Below are 24833 nucleotides of genomic sequence, written 5' to 3'. Positions count from 1 at the left end.
AACGTTTGGTTTGTTTGGCAAGTCAGGTCAGACAGGAAGTTGAATATTAATGGGAGTGAGGTGAGCTATCAATAAAACGTGTTTAACAAACTATAACCTCCTTAATCATCACTGCCTAGAAGGAAACTAACCATACCACTTGGCAGATAAACGACGCAGCGAGTTGCTCTCGCCATCAAGATATGCCTTGGCAGACTTTTACACAATACAAGATCGTGGCTGATCTGCTAATCCTCACTTTCCTGCCTCTCCCCTATAACCCTGGATTCCCTTATAGGTAAAAATCTCTCTTTGTACATAGGCCCTGACACTGTGACATCTATTTAAGACCTTCCCCCACTGCTTGAAAAGCAACAGAGTAAACACAACTCACAATTTTGATCCAGTAACTTGCTTTGTAAAGATGCAGCAATTCTGTCCTCAGTCCTTTTCCCATTTCAGTCCACAATCAACAATCAAGTAAAATAAAAAGATGCAATCTTTACAATATCCCCTATCACAAGCTCAGGTAATCCTAAAGCAGTAGTTATGAAGTTTAGTTACTGTTGCAATGAGAGAAACATGACAGCTAGAGCAAGGCCACACAAATAGCAGTGCGTTATAATAGAGCGATTCAAATCAATGAGTTACCCCCAGATCATCTCCCTCTCTCCTTCCCATAGCGCTAATCAACAGATAATCATTTTACTCCCTAGGTATTGTACCGAAGTCTGGGCAAACCTAAGGCCATATTATTTAGCAGGCCACCCCCTGCCAAATACTACAAACTAATTTTACATCCTCGTTACTACCACAGGCAAAAACAAAAGATTTAAATCCTGGTTCATTTTCCTTACCTCAAACTGATCCATTATCTAAATTATCATCCACTTCTGTACTTACTCTGTCCCTAAAATAAATCCTTTATCAGCCTATGGTGTTACTGCTTATATAGCTCAATTGGGCAAGCATTAGCCTGAAGATCTAAAGACCTCTGGTTCAATCTGCAGTGCATGCATTTAACGTTCCTCACCCAGAGGTGATGGGCCAAGTGGCTTCCTTCCATTGTGATCATTTGAGGGAGCTTTATGTTTGGTTTAAAAAAATGGGGAGAGATTTCTTTTCAGTTTTGACTTGGAGACGCCGGTGTTGGACTGGGGTATACAAAGTTACAAATCACACAAAACCAGCTTATAGTCCAACAGATTTATTTAGAAGCACTAGCTTTTGGAGTGCTGCTCCTTCATCAGGTGGCTGTGGAGAATAAGATTGTAAGACACAGAATTTATAGCAAACATTTACAGTTTGATGTAACTGAAATTATATATTGAAAAAGACCTGGATTGTTTGTTAAGTCTCTCATCTTTTAGAATGACCATGTTGGTTTCAGTGTCTTTCATATGTAAATCACAAAACATTTTTTTATAAGTTACATTCTCAAGTGAACTTTAACAATTGATGTCATGTTGGGCCAGATAATGTATTGAAGGTGTGAGCTTCCCTGAGTGAGGCCGTCTGTGCCACAATGGTCAGGCTGATTCTAATGTAAAAAACAGATTTACAGAATCTTACATGGATTCATGCTGTTTTTGAGCAAAGTAAAATCTAATTCTGCAAGTACAAATCCACCCCACAAACCTATTTGTGTATGTGTGCATGTGGGAGTGTGTGTGTGTGTGTGTTGGGGGGAATGGCTATGAGTGTCTGAGAGATATGTGCATGAGAGTGTAAAGGGGTATAAGTCTGTGAGAGTGTATGTGTGAGTGCATGAGAGATGGTCTGCATGACTATGTGTGTCTGTAGGAGAGAGAGAATGTGTGTGTATAGTGCAATGGGGTCACCTGTAGTGTGACGTGAACCCAAGGTCCCAGTTGAAGCCATCCCCATGGGTACCAAACTTAGCTATCAGCCTCTGCTCGGCCATTTTGCGTTGTTGCCTGCCCTGAAATCCGCCTTGGAGGACAGTCACCCAAACGTCTAAGGTCAAATGTCCCGGACTGCTGAAGTGCTCTCCAACTGGGAGGGAACACTCCTGTCTGTTGATTGTTCAGCGGTGTCCATTCATCCATTGTCGTAGCCAATGTACCATGCCTCAGGGCATCCTTGCCTGCAGCGTATGATATAGACAATGTTGGTTGAGTCGCATGAGTACCTGCCACCTGCAATATATAATTTCAGCTACATCACACTGTAAACTTTTGCTATAAATTCTGTCTTACCAATTTTATTCTCCACAACCACCTGATGATGGAACAGCACTCCGAAAGCTACTGCTTCCAAATAAACCTGTTGGTCTACCACCTGGTGTTGTGAGATCTTTAACTTTGTTCTCCTTTTAGTTTAAAAGAGTGAGAGGGAGCTTTCTTTAAAGTGAAAGTAATCTGAAAATAGAGAGCTTTTAGTCTTTATCTAACCCTGTGTTGTCCCTACCCTGAGAGTGAGACAGTGATAGGGACAGTGCAGAGGAACATTGACTTTTTGTTTAACATAGTAGAGAAAGCTTTATTTTTCAGTTTACTTTCAGTTTAACAGAGTATTTATGTTGCATCTAACCACATGCTTTACCTGTTCTGAGAGTGTTTGATGGGGACTGTTTCAGTTTAAAAGGGTAAAGAGTGCTTTACTTTGCATCTAAGCCCATGCTGTCCATGTATAGGGAGTGTTTGATAGAGACGGTATCAAGGGAGCTTAAATTACCATTTATTTTTAGTTTTAAACTGAAAGTAAAGCTTGCTGTACTCTTTGAAAGAGTAGAGGCAACAATACACTGTATCTAACTCTGTGCCAGACCTGTCCTGGGAGTACTTGATATGGACAATGGAGGGCGATCTTTTCTTTGGAACACAGGAATGGGAGTAGGCCATTCAGTCCCTCAGGTCTATTCCACCATTCAGTCAGATCATGGCTGATCTGTGGCCCAAGTCCATATGCCTGCCTTTGGCCCACACCCTTTGCTTATCTATCTCAGGTAGAAACTTAATTGTTCCAGCACCCACTGACATTTGTGGAAGCGAGTTCCAAACATCTGCCAGCCTACATGTGTAGAAGTACTTCTTAACATCTCTCCTGAACAGTCTGATAATTCTCAAATTATATCCTTGGTTCTATAAAATTCCAATCAGCAGAGATAGTTTGTAACGTGACTTGTCCAATAGCCTCCTCACTAGCTATCCTGCTCTATTCTATATAAACTCTGCACCCACAATGCTTCCCCATCATCTATGTTCTCACCATTATCCTGCCAATGTCATACAGAACCAGATTTAAATTTCAATCAGACACCTTCGCTGTCTGTAACACCATCCCTCCTTTCTTCTATGACCTAATTCCCCTGCATTTCCTCCTGTTCATGCCTCCAATTCAGTCACTGCTCACTGCACCCCACAGCATCAGTACTTCCACTTAGTCTCTTTCCTCCATTCAAATGATTCCTTTCTTCTATCCCACTTCTACATAATCCATTCACTAATCCACTGTCCCATCAAACACCTTCAGACCACACCCTCTAAGTAAAAGTTCAAGCTATTGCCAACAGAAGACAGTGAGTAGTAGTAGAAGGAAAATATTCTGCCTGGAAGTCAGTGGTGAGTGGTGTTCCACAGGGCTCTGTCCTTGGGCCTGTATTGTTTGTAATTTTTATTAATGACTTGGATGAGGGGATTGAAGGATGGGTCAGCAAGTTTGCAGATGACACAAAGGTTGGAGGTGTCGTTGACAGTATAGAGGGCTGTTGTAGGCTGCAGCGGGACATTGACAGGATGCAGAGATGGGCTGAGAGTTGGCAAATGGAGTTCAACCTGGATAAATGCGAAGTGATACATTTTGGAAGGTTGAATTTGAAAGCTAAGTACAGGATTAAGGATAGGATTCTTGGTAGTGTGGAGGAACAGAGGGATCTTGGGGTGCAGGTACATAGATCTCTTAAAATGGCCACCCAAGTGGACAGGGTTGTTAAGAAAGCTTATGGTGCTTTGGCTTTCATTAACAGGGGTATTGAATTTAAGAGTCGTGAGATCTTGTTGCAGTTCTATAAAACTTTGGTTAGACCGCACTTGGAATACTGCGTCCAGTTCTGGTTGCCCTATTATAAGAAAGATGTGGATGCTTTGGAGCAGGTTCAGAGGAGGTTTACCAGGATGCTGCCTGCACTGGAGGGCTTATCTTACAAGGAGAGGTTGACTGAGCTCAGACTTTTTTCATTGGAGAAAAGGAGGTGAAGAGGGGACCTAATTGAGGTATACAAGGTAATGAGAGGCATAGATAGAGTCGATAGCCAGAGACTATTTCCCAGGGCAGAAATGACTAACACGAGGGGTCATAGTTTTAAGCTGGTTGGAGGAAAATATAGAGGGGATGTCAGAGGCGGGTTCTTTACACAGAGAGTTGTGAGAGCATGGAATGCGTTGCCAGCAGCAGTTGTGGAGGCAGGGTCATTGGAGACATTTAAGATACTCCTCAACATGCACATGGTCACAGAAATTTGAGGGTGCATACATGAGGATCAATGGTCGGCACAACATAGTGGGCTGAAGGGCCTGTTCTGTGCTGTACTGTTCTATGTTCTATGATCTATGTTCCATTGGGAAGAACATGCATCCAAGGTCTGTTCTTGTAACCGCTATTTCTGGGATTCTATGTATTGGGAGAATGTAGGAGAACAGGACAATGTGAAATGGCTGGAGTCAGAGTAAGTTCAAGGGCTTGTATAAATTTGTGTTTCAGTGTGAACCAACAGTTGGATAGGGATAGAAAAGGCAAAAACATAAATACAGCCACAACTTAAAAATCATCTTGGTCACTTTGAGAAAAGGCACCATGCTGCAATAAATCTCATTTATTAATTACATTTTTATTTTCTTAGATATACATCTTAACAGCAAATTCAACAAATCAAGAGACATGTTCTACTTTTAAAAAGATTTCTCAAACACATAAGCTGCCATGTGTCTCACAGATCATTGGAAAGTCCACAGTGACAACATTGGCATTTTCCAAAGGTTTCATCAAAACTGGAATATAATGCCATGATGGCTCTTCTGAAGTCATAGTACGATTGAAACCTGCAGCCACTTCTCCAGATTAGGGGAGGGATTTAAGAACATTCCCCCATCAAGTCAAGCTCACGAGTGTGGAACCTGTGCATGATTTCCATTCTGTGGTCTTATAAACACAGAAGTTATTCTTCACCTATCTTAAAGCTCCACCACTCAAAACATTCATTTTTAAAAAGTGACGATCACATATTCACCATCAAAGTGATAGCCATTATCTGTTACTGGTGCTTACATCATGTTCAAAATGGTCTTTCACAGTGTTTCAAGTGCTCTGGCAGTTTTTAACTCAATGCTTAGAATGTGGACCTAAAGAATAGCAGGATAGCAAAATTTGAGGAGAAACTAGCTGATTGAAGAAGGACAGAATAAAAGGATATATTGACAGAAGGTTAAGACACAAAGTGGCAGTATTAAGCATAAACATGGTATAGACATGTTGCACTCAATGCTTTTTTCTGTTGCCATGTGGCATGTGTTCTATCTAATTCTAAGCTTATTTTGTGCAGCAAAACTAGCAGTTGTGAGTGGGGCAGCATATAGGCTCAGTAGTTAGCACTACTGCCTCACAGTGCCAGGGACCTGGTTCAATTCCAGCCTCAGTCAATTCTGTGTGGAGTTTGCATATTCACCCTGTGTCTGTGTGCGTTTCCTCCCACTGTCCAGAGATATGCAGGTTAGCTAGACTGGCCATGCTAAATTGTCTAGTGTCCAGGGATGGGTTGGGTTAGCAATGGGAAATGCAGGGATAGGGTTGGGTCTGGGTGGGATGTTGTTCAGAGGGTTGGTGTTGAATGATGGGCCAAATGGCCTGCTTCCACACTTTGGGGTTCTGTGATAAGCATTCTGTTTCTGAGGGCGATGGTGACTATGTTTAACACCATTCTTACAGCAGTAACAGATATTACCATTAATGGGAATTATTTCCAGGGAAAAGTAGCAGGAGACAAATCTTTGAAGAAAATCTGGTACACCATTAATCAGATGGCTGTGAAAACACAGATCTCCTGATTAGGAGCAGCTCTCACTGGGGCCACATGGGGCAGCAAATCCTACATTCTTGTGACATTTTTGCTTTCTAGATACACTGAACAAATTAGATTAGATTAGGTTCCTTACAGTATGAAAACAGGCCCTTTGGCCCAACAAATCCACACCAACCCTCCAAAGAGTAACCCAGCCAGACCCATTCCCCTACCCTATATTTACCCTCGACTAATGCACCTAACACTATGGACAATTTAGCATGGCCAATTCATCTGATCGGCACATCTTTGGATTGTGGGAGGAAACCGGAGCACCTGGAGGAAACCCACGCAGACACGGGGAGAATGAGCAAACTCTACACAGACAGTCGCCCAAGATGGGAATTGACCCCGGGTCCCTGGTGCTGTGCGGCAGTAGTACTAACCACAGAGCCAAAGAAAAAGTACCTGCCACATGGTGGAGACTGTATTAGGATGAAGAATTTGCTGTGTCTTTCCTGTCATTTTTAAAGCAAGTAAATGCAGAAGGCTGCTTGACCTCAAGGTGCAAGTGAAGATAACTTAGAATCTGAGATGAGAGATATTGCAAAAATAACCTGTAACTATGCTGGGAGGAAGCACAATTGTTAAATTTTGTTCTACTCTTCTCAGCGATTTTTAAAAGACTTTTAAAAAGTGGCATGGTGGCTCAGGGGTTGGGCAGCACAATGGCTGCAGTTAGCACTGCTGCTTCATAGCGCCAGGGACCTGGGTTCAATTCCCGCCTCGGGCAACTGTGTGTGGAGTTTGCACATTCTCCCTGTGTCTATGGGTTTCCTCCAGGTGCTTTGTTTTTTTCCCCACAGTATAAAGATGTGCAGGTTAGGTGAATTGGCCATGCTAAATTGCCCATAGTGTTCAGGATCATGTAGGTTAGATGCAATGGTCAGGGTACATATAAAGTAATACAGTAGGGGACTGGGTCTGGTTGAGATTCTCTGAGGGTCAATGCGTACGTGTTGGGCCGAAAGGCCTGTTTGCACAGTGTAGGGATTCTATGATTAAACAGCTCCATAATAATTTCCAATATCAAAGTGTGAGTCTGGATGTTGGTAACTGTCCATCAGCTCGGAAAATGGCAGGAGCCCCTGGAAGAAGTTAACCTTGTACATCAGATAGCTAGGGAAGAGAATTTTCTTCTTAAACATTCCATTAATCAGTTCAGGCATCCCATTAGCCAAACTGGACAAAACACATTTGCTGTTGTTTCAAGATACAATTTGAATTTTTTTTGATTATGGAATGCTTTTAATGCAAAAGATGAGGATCTGAAAAAAAATGATACAATCTGTGTCATCTTTCAACTGCTGGGTGCATCTAAGCTTTTACACCACAGTAGAATAAATGTGCTGAAAACTGTGGATTCATGGAATAAATGTGCTGAGATTCAGTTTAACTGTGTTTAATCTCACATGATTACAAGTCAGGTTCTCAGCCTTTCTCCAGCTGCTTCTATTTGATCATTGTTAAAAATTTGTTTAAAAATGTTTTAAAAAGCATTTGTCCTTGGTTTCCATCAATCCAATTGTGTGGGTTGTGAAGAGCTCTGATTTGAGCAGATTTGATGATAATGTACAAGCCTCAACCCAGAGCCTGACCGAGGAGCCTTATACGCTGAGAATTTCATACAGTGCAGTAAATATATCTGACATAGATGGTTCATGAATTCTAAGGAATATCATTTCAAATATATTCTGAATTCATAATTTAACCATTTACTTTGGTTTATAAATAGCATCTATTTGAAGCATCACATTGCTAATTTCAAACTGTTACCTTGACACATCTTGCCCTTTGTAAATAAAATACACAAATTCTTTAGCTGTGGGATTGAATTCACCATTTTGCATCAAGATTGTTTAACCCTGCATTGTTAACTGTATTATTTTTAATACAACAAATATTTGCTATTAGATATACTGGTTGGAGTTTAGAAGGATGAGGGGGGATCTTTTTGAAACATACAGAATACTGAATGGCCTGGACAGTGGATGTTGGGAAGATGTTTCCATTGGTAGGAGAGATGAGGACTCAAAGCCTCAGAGTAAAGGGAAGACCTTTTAGAACGGAGATAAGGAGAAACTTCTTCAGCCAGAGAGTGGGGAATCTATGGAATTCACTGCCACAGAAGGCTGTGGAGGCCAGGTCATTAAATATATTTAAGAGAGAGAGAGATAGATTCTTGAGTAACAAAGGGATCAAGGGTTATGGGGAGAAAGTGGGAGAATGGGGTTGAAAAAAACCTGCCAGTCATAATTGAATGGCAGAGCAGACTCGATGGGCTGATTGGCCTAATTACTGCTCTTATTTCTGATGGTCTTATTTCTTGAATTTCAATATTCTGTATAAATCAATGAATTGATCTATTTAGTTCTGCCTTTCTCACTGTTAGATTTTAAATTTGTGCTACAGTACCTCTTCCGTTTCTGTAAGACAGGTAAGGGAATCTTCAGACATTAAAAATGTGTTGCTGGAAAAGCGCAGCAGGTCAGGCAGCATCAAAGGAGAAGAAGAATCGGCATTTTGGGCATAAGCCCTTCTTCAGGAATGAGGCCTGAAGAAGGGCTTATGCCCGAAACGTCGATTCTCCTTCTCCTTTGATGCTGCCTGACCTGCTGTGCTTTTCCAGCAACACATTTTTAAGCTCTGATCCCCAGCATCTGCAGTCCTCACTATCTCCAGACATTAACAATCATTGAGAACAAGTAGGCAGTCTTCGAGGGCCTGTTACCCCTCTCCACATTCCCATCACCCACGGTACCATGTTCATCGGCGGTATCCTGGAGGAAAGAATGGAAATGGCAAACTCAGACATTATTCTTTCTCGGACTAGATCTCAAGTGAAACATACAGTCACCACTCTTCAAAACTACAGGAAAACAGTTGCTCTCCATTTAACAGTAATATCTGTCAGGTTAGAAACAGCAGAGAGTCTATAAATCTCAACAACTAAAATCTACCAATCATCAGTACCTCTGTCTCACATGGGTTTTTCCAGTTTTGTTTTGTTGCAATACTCACCATGACCATTGGAGGGTTTGATTGATGGCCATTCTGAGAGAACCCTGATAAAGGCAGTTCCCTCTGGTCCATTTTCAGACAGCAATGAACTATTCTTCCATTTACACAAGAATTGAATGTAAACCTTGAGCACACTCCTTTTGGCCAAAAATCTTTCAACTTCTCAAATGAATGTGTCTCATCCAGAGAAACCCAGCCATGTTTCACAAGGTGTGTATCTCTGTTTAAGGTGTCTGAGTACCTCTACTTAGTTAGTCATTCAATTTCCACATTAAAACATTTCTACTGAAAATTAAATGATTTGTTTCCAGAACATCCCTCCTCAAGGGATGTTGTGAAACTTAAAAAGGTTCACAAAAGATTTACAAGATGTTGCCATGGTTGGTGGATTTGAGCTATAGGGAGATGCTGGGTTTGTTTTCCCTGGAACGTCAGAGGCTGAGGAGTGACCTTATATAGGTTTACAAAATCAAGAGGGACATGGATAGGATAAATAGACAAGGTCTTTTCCCGGGTGGGGCGGGGTGGGTGGTGGAAGAGAGGAGTCCACAACTAGACGGCATAGGTTTCGGGTGAGAGGGGAAAGATATAAAAAGGACCGAAGGGGCAACTTTTTCACACAGAGGGTATGTGTATGGAATGAGCTGCCAGAGAAAATGGTGGAGGATAGTACAATTTCAACATTTAAAAGGAATCTGGATGGGTATATGAATAGGAAGGGTTTAGAGGGATATGGGCCAAATGCTGGCAAATGGGACTAGATTAGGTTAGGATATCTGGTTGGCATGGAAGGAGTTGGACCGAAGGGTCTGTGTCCATACTGTACATGCATCTATAACATATATGAGCAAAGTGCATTCATTCCATATCAAGTGAGTTTGGGTAAAGTGGTGGTTTTAAAAATGACAGCTCCAAATGGATCCAAATCAATTTGGATTTCAGTCAAAGCAAAGCAATACAAAAATAAATTGGTCTTCTCCTCTTTCAGAAGAATATTGGTTATTCACTGCTGCCCAAGTTCATTTTAGACAACGGAAATGTAGCTGGTGTTCTGTATTCCCCACACAAATTGAAATATACCTAGAGTTGGGAAAAACACGATTGCCTCTCCATTGATCTTCAAGTCCCACTTCCATTTCCATCACCAGGTTTATTTTTTAAAACAACAATCAAAGGACATGATGAATCTTGCAAACCCCTCCTGACATTTAGGAATTAAGGAATTTTGGAACTTTCTTGGAGAAGACTGAAAGCCACCCAAAATTATTCGTCTGACGAGAGACATGAACCAAGTACGGAAGTAGGAATATTATAAACGGTAAAAAATCTGTGTTGCTTTCTTAGCATTCAATCATGAAGTATTATAGGCTGAACTATAATGTGCTTAAAGTGAGGGGGAATAGTTCTATGAGTTGGAAAAGGTAAGTAACCATTAAATATGGTTCCTATGCGGTTACCTCTGACAACCATTAAGTCATCAATGGAAAGGGCATCATTTAGTACTCAAAAAAAATCTGTATTGAAGTAGGTTATAGACAGGAAAAAACAATATTCTGCATTGAAAGATCCAGAGTGAATTATTTAGAGACTCCCAATGCTTTGATACATTATTTACTGATCTGCTGATGCATCTGGTTTTCTCTTTGGAAGCTTTACTAGATCTTTTGGCTCTCAATCACTAATGGCTTTGGAAGTGAGATGTCGGGTTTTTTTTTGGTCTACTCCAATAGGATGGATGGATCTGCCATGCGTATGAAATTTTGAATGTATTAAATGGTCTTTATAAGCATTTATTTAAGTGACAATTGGTTGCTTTAGCTAATTTATGATCTACTGAAGAGGTGTATGGTTTTCAATGTGACTATTCAAGTGAGGTATTATTTATTCTGAAAGATTGAGATTTTCAAAGACGTTGAATTATTGCTAACTATCTCTTGTGGATTCTGTTTGTAAAATGGGTGTGGTATGGATGGGAGAAAGTGAGGACTGCAGATGCTGGAGATCAGAGCTGAAAATGTGTTGCTGGAAAAGCGCAGCAGGTCAGGCAGCATCAAAGGAACAGGAGAATTGACGTTTCGGGCATGATGTGGATGGGCAAAGGTTATATCGATCTTGTTATGGACAGAATATAAAGTTTTAAAACAAATCATACTCTCTACTCTCTGCCTGCCAGAAAGTAGATGGTGCTTGTACTTTTCCTTCTGTTTTACGTAGCAGAAATTATATCCCCAGCTTGTCTGTTTGCGGACACTCATTTTGTCCACGTGACAAATCTGTAAAGTTAGGCTAGAAGTAGGGTTTATTTCATACACTCATAGATGCAGTGGAGGCAGAGACACTACATAACACATGCACGCTCGCAAGTATACATGGAGAGACCAAATTGGAAAGAATAAAGAGATTATTCAATTAGAAGTGACCATAGTACAAAAGGACAGAAGAATGCTGGTATATCTACGTACTTACTTTGAAAAGTCTTGTCTGAAAATCGAAAGCTGGAGTTAGCAGCCTGCAAGTCCTTTGTGGAAGTCATTGATAGACTCCCGAAGTGCACCTTAGCTATCAAAAGCTTCTCATTGTTCAGAATTCCTTCAAGCATCTTCAGGGGAATTTTGACAAAATGTAACTTTCCTTTTTCTGTTTTGATTGTAAAAAAAAAAGGCTTGATTACTCAGAGAGCAAAAAATGTAAGTTGTTAGTTTTTTTTAAGTGGGCTAAAAAGGTGGTTCACTTTGTAGTTCTGATTTAGGTGTTTCGATCTGGCTAATGGACATTTTAATGAAGCAGTAGCTCCCGTGGTTATGTGGCAGAGCTGTCACTAGACTTCTGAATGGGCCTCTCAAACTTAATGTTGACCTTGCTCTGTGGGCACCTCCTCTGCAGCCGTAACACTGTATTTCATGCTCAGTTCTATCATGTCCCTTGTACGGTTAGATCTGCCTATACTGCTCGCAAAATAAAAAGCTTTTCACTGTACCTTGGTACATGTGACAATAACAAACCAAAACCAAACACCATCAAAAGATATCAAGGAAACAGCCCTAACCATAACCTTTTTATTTTATTTAAAGGCAACTGTAAGGCATGGTGTTCCAGATGTGATTGAACTGGTCCAGATTAGATTTCCTACAGTATGGAAACAGGCCCTACAGCCTAACAAGTCCATACCGACCCTCCAAAGAGTAACCCACCCAGACCTATTCCCCTACATTTACCCCTGACTAATGTACCTAACACTATGGACAATTTAGCATGGCCAATCCACCTAACCTGCACATCTTTGGATTGTGGGAAGAAACCAGAGCACCCGGAGGAAACCCACACAGACACAGGGAGAACGTGCAAATTCCACACAGACAGTCACCCGAGGTGGGAATTGAACCCGGGTCCCTGGTACTGTGAAGCAGCAGTGCTAACCACTGAGCCACAGTGCCACCTAAAGTCTACTACCAGGCTTTAAGATACACATGCTTTATCCTTACAAAACAGTTAAAATACAAATACAGAAAGTTCAGGTGTAACTTTAAGTCTATTGACATATTTAACAACATGACATTTAAGTAATAAAGTTTACCTGATCCAATATTTACATCCTTTCTTATTGTGACCAATAATAAGCACAGTACTCCAGATGCAATCTCGTCAGTATAAATGGAGCATAATTCCTACAATTTTTGTATTCAACTCCCCTGATGATTAATGGTAACATTCTATTAACTTGTCTAATTGCTTGCTTTACCTGCATCCTAACCATTTGTGACCAGCCATGCCCCTACCTCCTGCTCCTGCTGTGATGCTGCTCCAGACACAGCATTTGGTAATCGCTCTGGCCTCCTCCACCATTGGTGCTAAAGCCTCTGTGACCTCAGCACCAGAGCCGGAGCCGGCCATAAATCTGGGACTGCATGGGGCTCGGCCTCAACCAACTCTCCCGTGGGGAAAAATAACCGTGAAAGGAGCAATAGCCATTGCTGCCACCAAACATCAGGAGCGGCCATCCTGTGCTGTAGCCACTGATGCCTGTCTTTAGCATTGGTCCTCTTGCCCCTTGTTCCTCCTCTGCCAAAACTATAAAGACCTATTTTCCTACACCGTTCAGCTCTGAAGCAGAGTCATTCGGACTCGGAGAGTTAACTCTGTTTATTTCTCTATAGATTCTGCCTGAGCTGCTGTGTTCTGCAGCATCGTTTGTGTTTGTTTCAAAGATATTATCCCTCCTCAAGGCAATAACTGACTCCCGGATCAATGTCACGACCCCCCTTCTTTTACAGCCTCATCCACCACTCCCATCTCATCTGAGGATTCCATACCCCAGGATATCGTGCTTACAGTCTTGTTCTTCCCTCAACCGCAACAGTCTCTGTGATGGCAATGATATCATATTCCCCTTACATTAACCAACTCATCTGCCTTACTCACAAAGTTCCTTGCATTGAAAGAAATGCCATCCAGCTTTGGTACGCTCCTTTCTGCCTTAATTTGAATATATTTGCACCAATTTCTGGGCTGCATTGGTGGTTCTTCAATATGTCTCTGCACACCAACTCACTAGACCCCTGCAAAATTTAGACCTCGCCAACACAATCATCAACAACTTCACCAAACCATAAAACTTGTACGAGTCCCGCCTCCCCCCCAGAAACAAACACAGGTAATCTGCTCTTGATTGCGATGCACTCTGGGGCTTTCCTGAAAATGTGCCCGATTACCTCCCTTTAACTAGTCTGGTAGTTAGGTACAGAAGTTAAAAGGAAGCAAGATAAATAGACAAGTCAGGCAAAAGCGCAGCACAGAACCAGGGAAGACTGATAAATAAACTGCATTTGTTTCAATGCAAAAGGACTGACAGGTAAGGCCTATAAACTCAGGGCATGGATGGGAACATGGGACTGGCATATCATAGCTATTACAGAAACATGGCTAAAGGAGGAACAGGACTGGAAGCTTATTGTGCAGGGTGCCAATGCTATAGGAAGGATAGAAAGGGACGCGAGAGGTTGGTCAGTGGCGTTTGTAATTCGGGTCAACATTACAGCTTTAAATAGGGAGGATATTCCTGGGGGATTGTCCAATAAGTTATACAGATGAAACTGAGAAATAAGATGGGACTGATCACATTGATGGAATTGCACTGATCGGCACCCAACAGTCAATCGACCCAGCTAGCTAACGACGCAGTCCACTTGAATCATTATTAAAAAGATCAACTCTGTTAATATGGTGTTGCTCTTAGTATGCTCTTCTGCACTTGTCGTTGAAATCAGGGCTGATCTTCTGGCTTGGTGATATAGTAAGGATATCCCAGGCTTTGAGTCTGCAAATTTTGGTTGAATATAATTCTGTGGCTGCTGACAGCCGTTTGAAGGTTGTATCTCCAATGTGAAGATGGGACTTAGTCATCATAAGCACATCTCTAACAGGTAGACTGAGGAGGACAATGTCAAGATGACTGTTTCCTTGGGCTGGCTCCTTCATCACCAGCTGCAGATTCAGTTTGGCAGCTCTGTCCTTTATAACTCATTCAGCTTGGGGAGCCATTCTCACTGCTGGGCAACTAAGTGCCCCAACAAAGTACATTCAGTACCATTGCCAAGCTCTGCATACCCTCCAAGTGGTGTATTGTTTCATCCACTAGGAATGGGGGTAGTACTTGGTTAAACAGTAGTTGAGCCTTACCCACGTTGGACATGTGTAGGTTACTCAATGTTACGAGAAGATCTACAACCTCACAGTTCCCGCCATGCCCAACCCCTGCATCGATGCCAGTGTACCAGCACCTCTGGATGGGCTGGCCTGCCAGGGATAGTGAAGTGGGTGAACATTGTAATCTATGATTCCATGGTTATGAGAATGTCAGCCTGCTGCTTCCATAGAATCCCCGACAGTTTGGAAACAGGCCATTCGGCACAAGGCCATACCAAATCTGGAGAGCATCCCACCCAGACTCAAGCCCCTACTCTATTCCTAAAGCTACCATAACCAGACACTATGGGCAATTGAGCATGGCCGATCTATCTAACCTGCACATCTTTGGACTGTAGGAGGAAACCCACACAGAGAACGTGCAAACTTCACACAGACAGACAATCGCCAGAGGCTGGAATTGAACCTGCGTCCCTGTTGCTGAGAGGCAGCACTGCTAACCACTGAATCACCGTACTTGAAAAGTCCATGGGCAGCTCTCAAGCACAAGTCCCCAGATATTAGTAAGGAGGACATCGCAGGGTCAGCAGTGCTCTGTGTTATTTCTGGTGCTTAGGGTTGGTGTTGGATGCTCTGTCTGCTCTCAAAATAGTGAAGAATTGATTATATCCTTTCGTGAAGGACATTAAGATCCATGTGGTCTACTAATGACAATCACCAGCCATTACATGCTTGCCACTAGACTAGCTTTTTAAATTTCTCACCTTGTTGAATTAAAATATCCTCAACTGCCCTGATGAGATTTGAACTCATGACCCACATCATTAACCTAAGGTTCTGGATTATTAATCTAATGGCATTTTTACTACATCAGTACCTCTCTCAATGTCACTGGCACAACCAAACATTTCAAATACAAAGTTACAGGTGTAAAATGAACATTAGCACCAGTGGATCACCTTTAGCTTTCTGGTGTTAACATGGACTTCCCCATTTTTAAACAAATAAGCACAGACCATGCTCTGCTTTGCCTGAGCTCCCACTTGGAGTAAATTCATTTTGTCCTGCTCCCTTCAGAACAGTTGCAGTACTCAAACCTGTCTGTGCAAAACAGCTGCACATTGACCTGGAATGTTCTGAAACGTATGCTGATCACCTGCATTAGAAATGTTTAATATGGAAATTGACTAATCAACAGGAGAAATATTTGAGGATCTTTATTAAGAACTGACTGAAAAGGGTGTGGCTCAACGTGTGTCAAACAGTCTAAGGGACTGACTTCTGATAGGTGGTGCACAGAGAAGCAGCATCAGCCTTAACTACAGACACTAGCATTAGGGAGTTCACTCCATTCAGACTAAAGTACTCTCCTTACTGCATACATCCAATACCTGAGCAATGCAAGAATCATTGTCCAAAAATGGAACATCAATGGATTGTATTTGGGATCCCACAGAATGACAACCAAACATCCTCCAAAAGACAGGGTGAGTATTTTATCAAAACATCACATTCTACTCACATAAAACTCTCAGAGATAGACTCACAGAGATGGACAGCACAGAAACAGACCCTTCGGTCCAACCCGTCGGCACCGACCAGATAGCCCAGCCCAATCTAGTCCCACCTGTCAGCACCCGGCCCATATCCCTCCAAACCCTTCCTATTCATATACCCATCCAAATGCCTTTTAAATGTTACAATTGTACCAGCCTCCACCACATCCTCTGGCAGCTCATTCCATACATGTACCACCCTCTGTGTCAAAAATTTTTCCCTTGGGTCCCCTTTATATCTTTCCCTTCTCATCCTAAACCTATGCCCTCTAGTTCTGGACTCCCCCACCCCAGGGAAAAGACTTTGCCTATTTACCCTATCCATGCCCCTCATAGTTTTGTAAACCTCTACAAGGTCACCCCTCAGCCTCAGACACTCTAGGGAAAACAGCCCCAGCCTATTCAGCCTCTCCCTATAGCTCAAATCCTCCAACCCTGGCAACATCCTTGTAAATCTTTTCTGAACCCTTTCAAGTTTCACAATGCTATGGGTTTTGAGATTTTGTTTGTTGCGAATTGCAGAGTCTTTCTTCAGGGTCTGTGCACTATTCCAAACCACCAACAGATTGCTGCTAAGCAGAGAACACCACAGTATAGTAGAGGAAAGATAGGTACTTGATTAATAAGGGGAACCGGAGTTACCAGGAGAAGGCAGGAAAATAAGATTGAGAAACATATCAGTGACAATTGAATGGCAGAGCAGGCTTGATGGGCTGAATGGCCTAATTATCCTCTTATCTTATGGAATGTTGTACTTTTCGCTTGAATTCTAGTCTGTGAAATTCTCATTTCTGAGTTGGCCACTTCCCTTCTTTCCGTCAGACTATTACTAACACAAGTGTGAATGAAGGTGATGAGAATGTGGAGGGGGGATCAGGTCCTCAAAGACTGACTACTTGGCTCTCAGTGATGGGTTATGCTATGGGTCTGGGTAATGTCTGGAGATTCCCTTACCTAGCTTGCAGAAACTGAGGAGGTACTGTATAGGATCCAAAATGCATCAGATGAAAAATAAACTTTGGTGAATTATTTCATCTCTTTACAAAAGAGCAGTCCAGTCAACAAAAATAAAGGAAATGTCGAATTTCATTTGGATACATTTTGTGAGGAACAAAACATCCAATCCCACAGATTTTTAGCTATAGCATTTTGGATCGTGAGTTATAATTAGAGGGAAGAGCAAGATATATCAAATAGATTGGTTTCAAAATAAAATGTCTGAGCCCTGGCGTGTGTAGAATTGTTAATCTATGAATTTTGAATATCCTTTGAAGTGTTGCTTAAAATGCTTGATTTATTTACATCTGCTATATTTACAGCACCGGATCTGAAATCGTCAGTTATCAGTCTTCAGTTAGACTGTGTTCTATTTGTGTTCTAGCCTACTTATGCCAGACACTCTTCAAAACCCCACAATCCTAGATCGATGAAAGTTGTGGAGATGTGCTCTAACAGCATGAGGCTGTGAGATCAGGGGGCCATGAAAAATGAAGATATAACATGACTAAGAGACCTTCATGAAGGACATACTCGGGCTTGTATAGATCCATAACTGTCTACATAGTCTGTATTAAAGAATTACAGATGAAATGTGCACAGACTCCTGTAAAGTTATTTGATGGGTCGTCAGATCCCTATCACTTCAAAAAGGTAATACAAAAACCAGGAAAAAATGCATAAAAATGCTGCAACACAATCCTATCAGGAGACAGAAAATATTCTAATTCCAGGAGAAAGAGGTGAGAATTTCTTTCAAATTAACTCTATTTACCAACATTAGGTACCACAGGAGTGAGCACAGCATCTCCTGTATATTGATGCACATTTATACCCACATAATCAGACAGTAATTATGGGCAATGAATCGGGAATGAGCACATTGAGTTTCTACATAGGGAGAGATGGGTTGATAGATTGACAGATAGAGAAACACAGATCAATGTATTGATAGACAGGCAGATACATCAATGGATATTTGGTATAACCATGAGCTGCCAGTCTCTGGATAGTCAACAACATACAACAATTGACCAATGCCCACTGTATAGCTGACCCATCGTCTGCCTCTGGACATCTGATACCTACTCCCCCAAATCCACAACCCACTGACCCCTTTCCCATCTCTCACATTACCCCTCACTTCCCTGCCATGTAACTCCCTCACTCAACTCACATATACCCCCGCTACCAACTTGCATCCCAACCCCCTCTCCTACATATCACCTAGTCCCTTACCTATCTCCTAAGCTATGCTCACTTACCAATATCCCCTCACCAAGTTTATATACATATCTTCCTTCAGTAGTGAAATACAACAGGTGAAAGTGAGGACTGCAGATACTGGAGATCAGTCAAGATTAGAGTGGTGCTGGAAAAGCACAGCAGGCCAGGCAGCATCTGAGGAGCAGGAAAATCAGCATTTTGGGCAAAAGCCCTTAATCAGGAATGGGGTGGGGGGGGGGGGGGGGGCGGGGAAGAGAGCCTCAGGGATGAAGAGATACATGGGAGGGGGGAATGGAGCAAAGAGTGCAATAGGTGGATGGAGGTGGGGATGAAGGTGATAGGTCGGAGAGGATAGGTGGAAAGGGAGATTGGCAGGCAGGACAGGTCATGGGGACAGTGCTGAGCTGGAAGATTGGAATTGCATGTCCTCTGCAGACAATCCACTCCAATGCCAAGTGTGAGATTTTTTAGACTGATGCATTGGAAGGTGGGCCAGTAAAGTCCTGAGTTATACAGTGATGATCTTAGCGTACAACAAGACATCTGAACCCAAGTCAAAGCTTCAAAGAGGCATAATTTCAATGGGACCCACCTGATATAAAGGAGGAAATACAGCTTGAACAGATGATTGAACCCTCCATTGAAGTCCTTCCCTATATTTTCCGGGTGCATTCTTTATTCCCTACACCTCATGCTGGCTCTTGTTTTTTGAATACCATTATTTTTCCTGGAACAATCCTTTGGCCAGCTTGCCAGCCTCAGAGCTGTTGGAGTGTGGAAAGCTGTGCCCTTGTTATAAGGTTGGTATTTCTTGAATAACTCATGCTTAGTAACAGTTTAACCAAGTAATGTTGTTTAATTTCCATCAAGTCAGAGGTTTAAACTGGAGCTTGCCAAATGTATCAGGGCAAGTGCAATAGATTAGAAGTGTGTTAAATGTGATGCAGCGAAATGTAGCAGACAATTTGAGAACAATGAGCTACAATAAATAACAATGGGATAGTGAAGAGATAATAGCAAAGTTTATGGATAAGCACTGGCTGGGTCAGTGGAAACAGCTCTCCCACACTACTTCAAAATAGTGCAAAGGGGAAATGTTTAGATCCACTTGTCAAACAGGCCCTTTAAGACACCAGTCCCATTTTAGAAGATTCCATCAGTACTGCATGGAAGTGTCACCCTGGACTACATGCTCATGGTTGTAGAATGATGTTTGAATTAACCATGTTATGCATCAGAGACAAAAGAAAACAAGATTTTCTGCTGAGTAATACTGGTTCATTTAGGTGGAACAGTTGGGTGTAATATCAAATTCCAAGAAAGCCTGTACTACAGTTTTAGAAAATCCTTACACCTCACTGTGCTTCCAACTCCAATTCTCATTAGTTTTTAGGTTTGAAGACATATTTATAAAGGTTCATAATTTTCAAGCAATGTTGAACAAAGCATTTTTATGTGTTGTTTGCTTGGTCTTCCTCATTTTTTTTAAAAAAAAGGTATCCCAATCTGCTAGATTTCAATATCTCCTCATATTTATTGAAGCCTTTTCTTTTCCCCTGGTTGTCTCTTCTCTCATTTACTGACAATGGAATGTTTACTCTCAAGTAGAATTCTTCATCTTTTCTGAAATGTTCTGTTTTTGTATTGGACCAGAAACTTCCTTCAGAATATTCTATTGTTGGGCTGAGAGCTTACCCATTAACATTTATTTGAAGTTCTAAATTTAAATTTAACATTTTGGTTGGGACCCATGACTCTCCCACTCAAGCCTTATATCAAATGCAATTTCCTCTTATATTTCACCCACCTCCTCATGTATCAGAGAGTCTCTAAATCCATGTTCCAACTTGGACTCTGATTCAAACTTAGGCAAGGCAGTGACATTCCCTCCCAGCTGTGGTCAGCCTGGACAGTCTCATTGGTCTCACTGGACTGACTGTAGCTAAAAAGATCATTTGTCTGTCTGTTTAGCTAAAATCAGTGGTCAGGAATTCATTTCAAAACATTATTTTGTAAACTAAATTTGCATTCCTTGTTTAATTTTAAAAAGGTATGGGGCTCCCAATGGTGCTTGTGATTACAGTTTCGAACATTTCATACAACTGCATCCTCACCTACTGTCTGTACTACCCATTTGCTTCCTTCCAGTCCGTGAGCAGAGTGCTTCAATTGGTGGGGAGCAGATGAAACATGCAGTGGGACTTCCAAAGGTACAGAGTTCACTTCTGTTGGGGAAAGTGTAAACACCGACTGGTCATTGTTCATTCTGTCAATCTGAGTGAGGGAGAGAAATGGACAATAGTTTCAGTGACCATTCTCTGTAAGCATACAGCAAAAAGACTTGGTTAGAAAGCAACAGGGATCATGGCATTGAGTCAGTGGACTTGCAGGTTTCTCAGTAATAAATAAAAAGGTGGCTATTTGAAATAAAATAAAATGTTAATTAATGCTGAAAGAACAGTTAAAATAGTTAGTACCTGAAAGGGTTAATAAACATCATTCAATTCAGTTCCACACCTCAGATATCATGTTCCTGACCTAAGCAGCTGGTCTAATGTAAGGCAGGTAGCAAACAATAGTGCGTACTTAACTCTTATAACTGAGCCTGATGTCTCTCAAGCAACCATCACGTAACTGATTTAAGGAAGGATCAGTCGATCTGAAGCGTTCTCTGATTTCTGCCCACAGATGCTCAGAGACCTGCTGAGCTTTTCCAGCAACTTCTGATTTTGTTGTTGTAACTAAGGTGCAATGTGATTAGTTATTATGCACTATGTAACAGACTTATTCTGTTTTATCAAGACTAGCCAATCTTCTGGCAAAGAGTTTGGACAGGCAAATTCCTCACATGGTATCAGTAACTTAGATACCAATCCTTATTGGTATCAATCTATGAATCTATTCAAGTCATCTCAGATAGATCTACTAAACACAGCTACATCATATACCATGCTGACAACAGCTACCATTAATCATGAGAAAAATAAAAGAAAATTAGTCTCTTTATTTTGCTGCTCAGCTATTCACCTGTTCCAAAATTGTACTATTTTTGCCTGTGTCCATTGTCTCTATTTTTCTGTATTTGCTTCTGTCCATTTCTGCCTTTGTGCATACTTCATGGAGTTTTTCTCCCAGATATTGCCATTCATTTGCATTGCCCTTATTCTGTGCGGCTCACAAAATTGTTAACTTTTTGTGGCTTTTATTTCCAAGTCTCATCTCTTTCCCATTCTTCTCATTTCCCAAAAGAGAATAACTGTTTAACTATTGATTCCAACCATTTAATCCAAAGGCATTAAAGTTGTCGAAGGGTTCACATTGAAAGACAGCTTTGTGTTCTTTACAAAATATGTAAGACTGAGAAACAAGAACCAGAGTAGGCCATTCATACCTTTGAGCCTGTACTGTCACTCAATAGGCTCATGGTTGATCCAATTTTCCACACGTCCATTTTCCTGTATTTTCCATGTAGCCCTCGATTCCCCTATTCATCAAAAAAAAATCTATCATTTTATTCTTCTTTTGCTAGATTCTGAATTTATCCCAGTCTTCAGGGCTATCACTGACTTTTGCCTCCTTATACTTCCTTGATTAGTCATGGTTGGATTATACCTCTCTCAGAACGTTTCCTCCCTACTGGGTTATACTTTTGCTAAGAGTCATGAATTACATCCTTAAATGTTTGCCAGTCCTTGCTTACTGTCCTTCCTGCTAATCTATATGCCTAGACCACTTCAGCAAACTCCAACCCCATTTCATCATAATTCCCTTTACTTCACTCTCAAACTGAATGTTAAATTCTATCATGTTATGAATACTACTTACTATGGATCTTTTACTGAGGTAATTTATTCAGTCTCTCTCATTCCCCATTATCTGATCCAGGATAACTTGTTTCCTGGTTGGCTCCATGACATGCTGCTGTAAGAAACTATTCTTAATGCATTCCATCAATTGGTTATCGCAATGCCATTTCCAACTTGATTGATGCAATCAACAAGATGATTAAGGTCACCCATAATGATTGCTCTATTCTTTTCAGAAGCATTTATTTGTTAATTTATACTTTGTGTGGCTACTGTTTAGGGGTCTACACATTATTCCAATTCTTCCTTCACTTGCCATTATTTACCTCCACCCAATATGACTAAATCATCTGAGCCTCAAATCATCTCTGTCAACCATCCTCCTTCATCTCATTAACAATGCTACCACACCACATTTTTCTTCCCAGTCCTTCTGATAGATCAGACTTCCCTGACCTCCTTGAAACCAGGTTTCTATATTAGTTATGAGATCATATCAATTTTACTCATACCAAATGCTTCATGCATTAAGGTAAAGCCTTAAGGCTTGCCTTTTGTCCCATTTTTATCATCATAACTTTTCTTTGTACCATGGCCCTCTTTGTCTCTCAACCTTGATTACCCGATCTCCCTTTTGTTTTGCACTTTAATGTTCTTTTATTGTCTTCCTGGTTTCTCTTTCTCTGGTCACCTGTTTAGCTTCTCACCCACCCCTGCTATTCCAATTTAAACCTGCGTCAACCACACTGACAAATATTTGCCCTGACATCAGTCCCAGTCCCAGTCCCACCCATTTGTAAACAGCCTAGTCTGTACTGGTTCTAGTTCCCCTGAAGGGATCTTGTGGTGCAGTGGCAGTGGTACTACCTCTGGGCTGGTAGGCCTGGGTTCAGTCCTATCTGTTCCAGAGGTGTGTAATAACATCCCACCTCCCCCCAGAACGTCCTATGGACCCAAAACCCTCTCCTTCATACCTTCGTTCCAGCCACGTATTCTTCCAACATTACCTGCAATTTCTACTGACTAGCATGTGACACTAACAATAATCCTGAGATCACTCGCTTTGAGGTCCTACTCTTCACATTTTTTCCTAACTCCCCATCTTCAACTTTTAGTAGCTTATCCTTTTTTTTAAAAAAAAGCTCTAGGTCATTTGTACCAATGTGTACCACAACCACTGGCTGTTCCCCCTCTCCCTCTACCATTTCCTATAGCTGCTATGAAATGTCCTTGATCCTAGCACCAGGGAGGCAACAGGTCATCCTAAAGTCTCTTTCTGATCCAGAAAGATCTATCTATTACTCTTACAATTAAAGGCCCTATACCTATTGCATTCCCACTCTTTCTCCTCCTCTCCTGTGCAGCGGAGCCAATTGTGTTGCAACAAATTTGACTGTTGCTGTTTTTCCCGAGAGACCATTTCTCTCAACAGTATCCAAAGCAATGTATCTATTTTTTGCAGGAGAATGGCCATAGGGGGTTCCTGCACTTCCTCCCTAGTCATCTTACTCCCCTGGTGGTCACCCATTCCCATTCAGCCTGTGGAGTCTCAGCCTTCAAGGTAACCACCTCTCTATACATGCTATCCATGATTCTCTCAGCTTTGCGGAATGCTCAGGACCCCCGCTACTGCTCCAGCTCATCATCCCAGACTTCCAGGAGACATTTCCTGCATACATACTGGTCCCAGGCAAAGGGAATGCTCCCAGCTTCCCACATGGAGTAGCAGGAGCACAACCACAGCTTGGAGCTCTCCTGTCACTTTTTCCAGCTTTTGGATTAAATATTTAAAAGCCTTTTAAAATCAAATAATATCAATTATTATGGGAACTTCTTCCTTTAACTTCATTAAAAGGAAAGTATAGACCACACAAACTATAAAAGCCACAACATAAGAAATTTATCAACAGTAAGCGATGACATTCACACTCACCATCTGTACAGACACAATCAGCAGCCCTGATTCCTGATGATAGTTCAGAAGCTCTACATCTGGATCGAGTGAAGATCTTACTGTGATGCTCTTTTGAAAGTTTTCCTGCTGTTCTGCTCAGCTACTCTTTGCCAGATTTGCGCTCCCTCAAACTTCTGCCGCACTGTACTGTAAAAGTTTTTTTAAAGGTGCTTTTTCCCCTTATATTCAAAATTCCTTAAGATTTTATTTTTCTGTTAAACAGCGGCAATACTCAATGCTAAGAAAAGGAGGGGTTGATCACCTCATCCCTCTTTCACCAAACTCCACTTACACTCTAATGCAAAGGAGCAACTCCAGTGTAGACCCATCCGCATAGCCAAACAGTTGTGATCATACAGACTGGAACAACCAGTGATCTTTGGACTTATTGTACAGACAGGGATTGTGGGTGGATCTGGAGAACTGGAAGGTTACAAATACAAATGCTGCTGCTTGAAAAAAAAAGTGTAAGGTTAAACCCGACAGCTATCTTCCAATAATTGTACTTCTAAAACGTTCACCAATCTTGAAGTTATGTTTCAGAGTGAAGTTAAATGTTTTTGTTCGATGACGTC

At 41.5% G+C, this 24833-nt stretch overlaps 1 pseudogene; it reads left to right on the top strand.

The window, feature by feature from the left end:
• The first annotated feature begins 16176 nt into the window (after positions 1-16176).
• LOC122557541 (sodium- and chloride-dependent neutral and basic amino acid transporter B(0+)-like) overlaps positions 16177-24833 on the top strand; it is a 91256-nt pseudogene continuing 82599 nt past the window's right edge.

This window comes from Chiloscyllium plagiosum, unplaced genomic scaffold, assembly GCF_037043375.1.
Source record: "Chiloscyllium plagiosum isolate Xiang-an unplaced genomic scaffold, Cpla_swu_hap1 HiC_scaffold_11, whole genome shotgun sequence".
Classification (NCBI taxonomy): Eukaryota; Metazoa; Chordata; class Chondrichthyes; order Orectolobiformes; family Hemiscylliidae; genus Chiloscyllium; species Chiloscyllium plagiosum.
Note: the sequence above shows the minus strand (reverse complement) of the source record. Positions and strands in the feature narration are given on the sequence as shown.